Below are 8,272 nucleotides of genomic sequence, written 5' to 3' on the forward strand. Positions count from 1 at the left end.
TAGAATACCTGCATATCGATTAATCCCCCAAAATTGAATATTGACTTTTATCAGATAATTTTGTATATTTTTAGAAAATATATATAAATATACGATAAATAAGACCCCAAAGTATGATATGTAGATGCATATAATGCTGCAGTGTTACACCTGATTGATTTGGAAATTTGTTTTCCCAAATTATTTATATATATATATTATATATATATATATATATATATATATATATATATATATATAGAGAGAGAGAGAGAAGAGAGAGAGAGAGAGAGAGAGAGAGAGAGATGTTTATTCATAAACATGTATACACACACACACATATATATGTGTGTGTATGTATGCATACTTACTTCATGATATTCAATTTATATATTCCATGGAATACTGAAATTGTTTTCTATTTCTCTACAATTCAGATATACACCAGTGTATTATATGTATACCAGTGGTATACTTTTGTCTACTGAAAAACAAAGTTCTGAACATTATATAAAGGTAAGATTGCATTGTATTTTATAAATCAATTTTCAGATATACTGTATATGTATGTATGTACATACAACAATTAATTATACATGACACATCACAACATATCACAGAATATATACTTTTTTCTACATGTAACCATACTTGTGTCTGACTTAGAGTTTGGATTAAAACTCACTTTCATGAGAACATGCAATTAGTAACTGAAATACCACAATTAAATTTTGAATTTCCTCATGATATCACCCATTTATTAGCTGTAATATAAGTGGAATAGTAATTAACCACTGCTCTTACTGCCTCTTCTCTTTTGACGTTGCGCCCTCTCTAAATATTTCTGTCTTTTTCAATCTATAGTCTCTCCCTGTAGATATCTCTCCCTCTCTCTCTCTCTCACACTTGCTCACTCTCTCATACTCTCTCTCTCTCTTTCTTTTCTTTCTTTCTCACTCTCTTGTATTCTCTCTCTTTCTTTCTCTCTCTCTCTCTTACTTTTTCTCTCTCTTTGTTGTTTTTACATGTCTGACATTGTCATTTTGACCTGGCTCTTCATGTTTGACACTGCATTATCAAATTGTCCATTATAGCCTTGGTGCCCTTTGAGTTGAGTGACCACAAAGAGATTCCTCATTGAGGGGTGAGTGGAGTAGGCACATTACACAACTTTCAGGCCTATGTGCACCTTTAGAAGAATTTGATCTGTTGAAAGCATTTGGACTGGTACTGGGTCAAAAACAGGCTGAGACTATTACAAACAATAAAAGCATGTGCATAAAGTACCGAGAGAAGAAAGACAACACAAAGATTTTTCAACACTTACCTAAACTAATTTTCTAACAAAATTACATCAATTTGGAGGAACATAGGATTAGGCTAATACTGTAGTAGTAATAAATTTATTTAAAGGTTTCAAAAATAAAAGATATTTTAAATTTATACTAATAGGTATTTCTAGCTACTACTCCTCTGTTAAATTTATTCTTCTCAATAGATCTCTAATTATCACAATGTAAAACTCTAAATTATCTAGACAAGAAGTAGATACTATATTAGCAACTATGGAAACTATTATTGAACTCAAAGGTAATTCTGAACTTGAAAAGACAGACCTAATAATTTTGATATAACCATGGGTTTGAGTGACTTGGCAAAGGCTACTGATTTAGTTGGTATATAGATATTATACAACATTAAAAAGGAGTTCCTGGAAATAGCGGGTGATGTATATAGGATCAATGAAGCTTTACCTTTTATAACTGCAGTTACATGAAACTCAAGAGGAATAGAAACAAACTAAACACTTTCTTCAAAAACATAAGACTATCTATAAATTAAGAAATATCTGTAAGGTAATTAATTTCTTAGATATAACATTAGAACTTAAAGCTGACCAGCAAGAATCCAGAATTCATTAACAAAAATTTCAGCCAAGCTGGATCAGTAATTAAGTCTATTATTAGAAGGATCTCATCTTAAATATCCAAGTTAATGACATTTTCTTCAAAAATGTGGAATGCTATAATGTAACTTTATCAAGCACTGGATATACTGAAATTATTCAATATATCCCAGGTAACAAGGATTTAGAAATGTGCAAAGATTACGGGTCATATTCACAAATGTATACACATTGTAATACATCCAGTGTGGGAAATTTTAATTACAATAGCAACAACAATTGCAAGTATACTATTAATCTACTGCTTGAATATGGACTAAAACTAATATAAAGCATTGAAAACAACACAAAGAATCAATAATCCCTGTGGACAGTACCAAAACTTTTTTTCGAATTAGTGGTACCAACCTGCTAAAAAATTTTATATCTTTCCTTAGAAGCCCTAAGCATGATTTGGATGACATAGGTAATAGGCTTCAATTTAGCAGAAGTAGTAAATATACATAGTACAAGCTATATTCGAATATAATGACCATACCTCATATGACTGCAGGGGACAGGGCAATTGAATTTAAAGTGAACTCAACAACACTCAATAACAATAAAACAAGTGAATGCAGGTTATGTAAGAGAAATATTATGTGGTTCCACTCTCACCTTTGGACTTCATATAGCCTTAGATATTCCAGGAATTTTCTTTAAGGTATTGGAGAAGCACTTTTCCCCTCACTAATGGATATAGCAATATCTCTATTAGACATACAGAAAAATTTGCATACTCCATCACACCTAATTTAGCTGGTAATACAGCAGCAAATAACAATAAAAAAATGTATGTATGTATAAAGCAACCCAACTTTATCATTAACACCAACACCTTCTTAATGATAAACAACAACAACTGTATTTACAAAATAAGCAACGTTATCAAAAATAGTTTACAATGACTTAAATTAATGTGGTACTCTATTGCACTTTAAAAGTTGAATGAGGATTGATTTAGGACTAAACAGCAACGCATTTAAGAACATTTATATGACAATTTGCTTAGAAGGAAAGGTGGAACTTCTAGCAAAAAATACCCTTTCTTATTTGTAAAGCTTGGTTTGAAAGTTTGAAGTACTTAAACTTGCATAACATAAAAGTGACCAGTGAAGCTGCCACAGCTGACATAGAGGCTGTTGCTAATTATCCTGAGCAGCTGAGGAAAATGATTGCTGAAAGGAAGTTAATTACCAGAGCATGTGCAATATACAATGCTGATGAAATTGCAATTTTCTGCAAGTGCATACCTGCAAGGAATTAAATTTCTCGAAAAGAAAAATTAACACAGAGATTTAAAGCTTCCAAAAATCCTCTTTTACAATGAACTCAGTTCCTACACTGATCTGTACAAAAGGAAGATGTGCCATAAACATCAAACCAGCTTGAACAAGTTCATCATCCTTCAAACAGATATTGATGATGATGATGATAAACTTCTCACTATTTCACATTTCACCACCATCCCTCACAGAGTTGTGAACATCTTTTGTGGCTAGAATATACCTAATTATGATATTGCAATTCTTATTTATTCTTTAACATATTTCTTTTCAAATGTTTGTATATATATACATCATACTATACTTGTTTTGAAATTGTTATTTTCATACTTAAAATTGGTTGCATTACTAATTTTGCTATTGCTGTTGCTTTCCAAAAAAAATCCATTGGAACACATCTTGCTTTATCACATGAAAATCAGTGGCAGAATTAATTTTGTATTAACAGATTTCACATTACTTGAAAATTTTCAGGAAAGTATTACTTTTAAAACATGAGGGACACACACACACACATACACATACACAAATACATGCATGTACGCATGCATGCATGCATGCATACATACATACATACATACATACATACATACATACATACATACATACATACATACATACATATGCATGAAAGTTCAAAGAATTCTATATTATCAAATGGTTAATTATAAAAATTTAAATTTGTTACCAAAGAATCTTTTGAAAGAAATTATTATTGTTTAGCATTTGTGTGAACAAAGAATATATAGCATACCATGTATATATAATTGTTTCTATGTATACAGCAATGCTCTACCTTCTTTATTTAATAGTTTAGCATATGATTTAAAGATAATTTGCCTGCTTTTTCTTGCAAATTGAGTGACTATGTAATGTTTCTTTCTAAACAATGTTGAAAATGTGTAGAATATAAAACGCTGTAAAAGATACTTAAAATACGAATACTTGAAAATGTGTGTCAATAGTAATATTCATTTTGTTGCAAATATTGAATACTCAACATCTGATTAGTTTTACATAACAAGGCTGCATTTATTGCAAAATATAAAACTATGATTTATTGTTTCTTTACATGCTCTCAAAACACTAACAGTATTGAAATTATATAAGTTTCATTTTAAAATGATTTGATTCTTTTTTCTAAAATAAATTAAAACTGGAATTTAGAGAAAATATTTTCTCTATTTCTAATTAATTGTCAATAATTTTGAAGACAAGTACAGGTAAGTAGCTTCAATTGCCAGTGTGACATCTAATATTGGAAACATTGTATATGAGAATTTAGCAGCTACATTAAGAAAAGGATGTGGAATGAGTATAGGAAACTGCTGTCTGTTGACTGGAGAGATTTTATCTCTCTAAATTAAAGGCAGAAAATATGGAACTTATGTAAGTGTAATGCTACACTTAGTAAGTCATGAAAATAAATATCCTAGATCTGTAGATAGTGGATGGAAATGAAGTACTTATAATGATTGGGGTGTATGATAATAACTTGCATTATAAAATGAAAATAGATTAAAGATTGGATGGCTATTAAAGACATGACCAATGTATACTGAAGAGATAACTGCATTGGTGTAAATGATGTAAATGGATGATAAGTGCAGGATCAAAATATACTATAAACTGACAATGAAAGGTACCTTTAGTAGAGGAAGACAGTCTCCTTTACTGTAGGCTCCTTTCTTTGCCTCACAGATGAAATAGCAAAGTATCAAAAAGAGAGATGATATGATACATGGAAAACAATGATAATAACAAGGAATATGTCAAGAATGAATGAATGATGATGATGACGATGATGATCATCATCATCACTATGGCAGTTGAGAAATTGAGGATCAGGGAGAAGGAGAGGATGATGGTGTTGAAGAAGAAAGGGACAAGAGTGATAAAGGAGATGAATAATGATGATGAATACATCCTCATGACTCTCACACATTTCCACACTAATATTGCTGGTGCTGAGACCAAATCGTGTATCAATCTGAATTGACTGCACAAGTTAGTCTTCTCAGCTACTCTGACAAATACATTAACACACCAAATATTCATGACCTCTTTCTAACCTCTAGATTCAATCTCTGGTCAGCTATGATTATCAGTAATGCCTGCTACTTTCAATCATCATTGTTGTCTTAACCCATCGTTTAAAAATTAATTTCTTCAATTTCACCTTCTATTCCAAACACAAAGGAATTGATGATTGAATCTAAGGCACCAATAGAAAATAAAGTATACCTCACCTAATATTTAATAATTTGGCTACACCATATTCTAGAAGTATATTTTTGTGATACTCTATCCATTTATCCCATACCACATCATCTTAGAGTGAATATAAGTGTGTATGCGTGCACACACACACACACACACACACAAACATATACAGGTAATAATGTTTGTTTTTAAACTTTAGCATTGAAACCTGTTGTATCCAGCCCAAATATTCTACCTGTTTTATGCTCAAACAGGCCAGATCTAGCCTTTCACACCTAGCCATTTTACAAAATAAACAACCACATCATCAAAATCTCAAAGCTATGAAATAATGCATAATTAATGTAAAATGAGGTGAATACATAAGCATTACATTTGACAGAGTAATCTGAATCCTTAAGAGATAAGCGAAGTTATACTTAAAAACAATTTAGCATGAAATTGAAGACTCACTGAATACTTGTTAGCAGAGTACTTGTTAATTTTTTTCTCGATAAAGGGTGACAGTAACTTCAAATGTTTCGTTGTACTAGTTGTCATCATTTTTTGTTTGTTTTTATGTTAATTTTCTATACTAACACAGGTTCTCAAAGTGGACACTACCCCCACCCCCACCCCCAGTGGGCGTTGAGACAGTCCAGGTAGGCACTGGTGCCTAAGGGGACGGGGGCGGTAGAGAAAAAGGAGGCATTGGGAGGAAGGCAGTTGATTGGGGGACACTATGAATTTATTATAATATTATTATAGTATTGAATACAAATTATATAATATTATATTAAATATTAAATGATCCATAGTATATATAAATTAGTAAAATATAAAATATTTATTTATGTATAAAATTAGGAGGGGGTGCTGAAGGTATTATGTGGTTATGAGTGGTGGGGAGCCCAAAAAGTTTGAGAACCTCTTGATTAGACCAATGTGTGGCTGAGGCATTGTTTTGCAGATGGATGTCCTTCCTGCCACTAAACCTTATTTGTTTTCTTAGTAAGGCATCTCTTATTTCACTCCTCATCAAAGGTGCAAAGCTAGCAGATGATTTGCTGACAGGAGAATTGGAAGCAGTATCATCACTCGTAGCTCATGAAATCCAGAGAATATGTAAATAAACACATAGGCACAGGTGCACATACGCACACACCCATACACACATACATACACATGTAAACATACACACAAGCACAAACACACATACACAAACACACACACACACAGATGCATATAAATATATGTATACTCACTTGTATAGATGCTTTCTTATTACTCTCAGCAGATTTTTTTTATTTAGTAAGTAAACTATTTAGCAATCATCATGCCATTTTATTTTCCAAGCAATAATGATAATTATTCTAAAAGTCTGCTGATCAACTATTACACCTGTCTCATGAACATAATAGTTAATTTATTAATCTTTTAGTAAATAACAAATTTGTACATTTGTATGTATGTGTAAGTGTGTGTGTATGTGTCTGTATGTATGTATGTATGCATATATATATATATATATATATATATATATATTAGAAGAAATAGGTACTCAGAAAATCGGATGGTTTATATTTACAGATATTTATTTGTATATTACATTTTTTATATATATCATATAACTTAGATCATGTATTAGCGCTTTCTCCCATTCTAGTGGGGTTTTCAAATCAAACTAAGTCCCTGTGTGAGGAGTGACTATAAAATGGTCAAAACTCCTCACACAGGAACTTAGTTTGATTTGAAAACCCCATTAGAATGGGAGAAAGTGCTAATACATGATCTAAGTTATATGATATATATAAAAAATGTAATATACAAATAAATATCTGTAAATATAAACCATCCGATTTTCTGAGTACCTCATTTCTTCTAATATGATAATACCTGTACATCATCTCCAAACCTTCCAATATATATATATATATATATATATATATATTTGACAGAGCATTAGTACCTTGAGAGAAATGTTGTACCTAAGAAGCATCAGTTGTGGTGTGCAAGAAAGACGATTACGCTAGTATGGTCATGTGGCGAGAATGGATGAAGATAGGTGTGTGAAAAAGTGCCAATCCCTAGCAGTGGAGGGAACCCGTGGAAGAGGTAGACCCAGGAAAACCTGGGACGAGGTGGTGAAGCACGACCTTCGAACTTTAGGCCTCACTGAGGAAATGACCAGCGACCGAGACCATTGGAAATATGCTGTACATGAGAAGACCAGGCAGGACAAGTGAGCCCAGCCCACTTATGCATGCCTTTCCCCCCTTGAACACAAAGACCTGTCGAGGCAAGCGAAGTCGATATCGAACCTCATCTGACGACAGGCACCCATGCCAACCCCCTTTGCTTGCGAAGACATATTGGGGCAAGTGAAATCGAAATCGAAATTGAACCAATCCTATGACTGGCACCCGGCAGATGCCAGGACCCCTGGACTGGTGGTACGTAAAAAGCACTATCTGAATCGTGGCCGATGCCAGCGCCGCCTCAACTGGCTTCCGTGCTGGTGGCACGTAAAATGCACCAATCCGACCGTGGCCGTTGCCAGCCTCGCCTGGCACCTGTGCGGGTGGCACATAAAAAGCACCCACTACACTCATGGAGTGGTTGGCGTTAGGAAGGGCATCCAGCTGTAGAAACATTGCCAGATAAGACTGGAGCCTGGTGCAGCCTTGTGGCTTCCCAGATCCCCGGTCAAACCGTCCAACCCATGCTAGCATGGAGAACGGACGTTAAACGATGATGATGATGATGATGATGATGATATATAGGGGAGAATTCACAAAAAAACATAAGACGAAGACAGGTAGTGTAGACAACAAACAGATGTATTAGTATAACACTTGGG

At 33.3% G+C, this 8,272-nt stretch overlaps 1 protein-coding gene across 1 annotated transcript in view; it reads left to right on the forward strand.

Moving 5' to 3' along the window:
* The first annotated feature begins 477 nt into the window (after positions 1 to 477).
* LOC115209155 overlaps positions 478 to 8,272 on the forward strand; it is a 1,103,332-nt gene continuing 1,095,537 nt past the window's right edge. Inside the window, exon 1 of the mRNA XM_036501160.1 lies at positions 478 to 495. The gene's annotated coding sequence lies outside the window, so the exon portion shown is untranslated. The remainder of the gene's footprint in view (positions 496 to 8,272) is intronic.

This window comes from Octopus sinensis, linkage group LG3 (assembly GCF_006345805.1).
Source record: "Octopus sinensis linkage group LG3, ASM634580v1, whole genome shotgun sequence".
Lineage (NCBI taxonomy): Eukaryota > Metazoa > Mollusca > Cephalopoda > Octopoda > Octopodidae > Octopus > Octopus sinensis.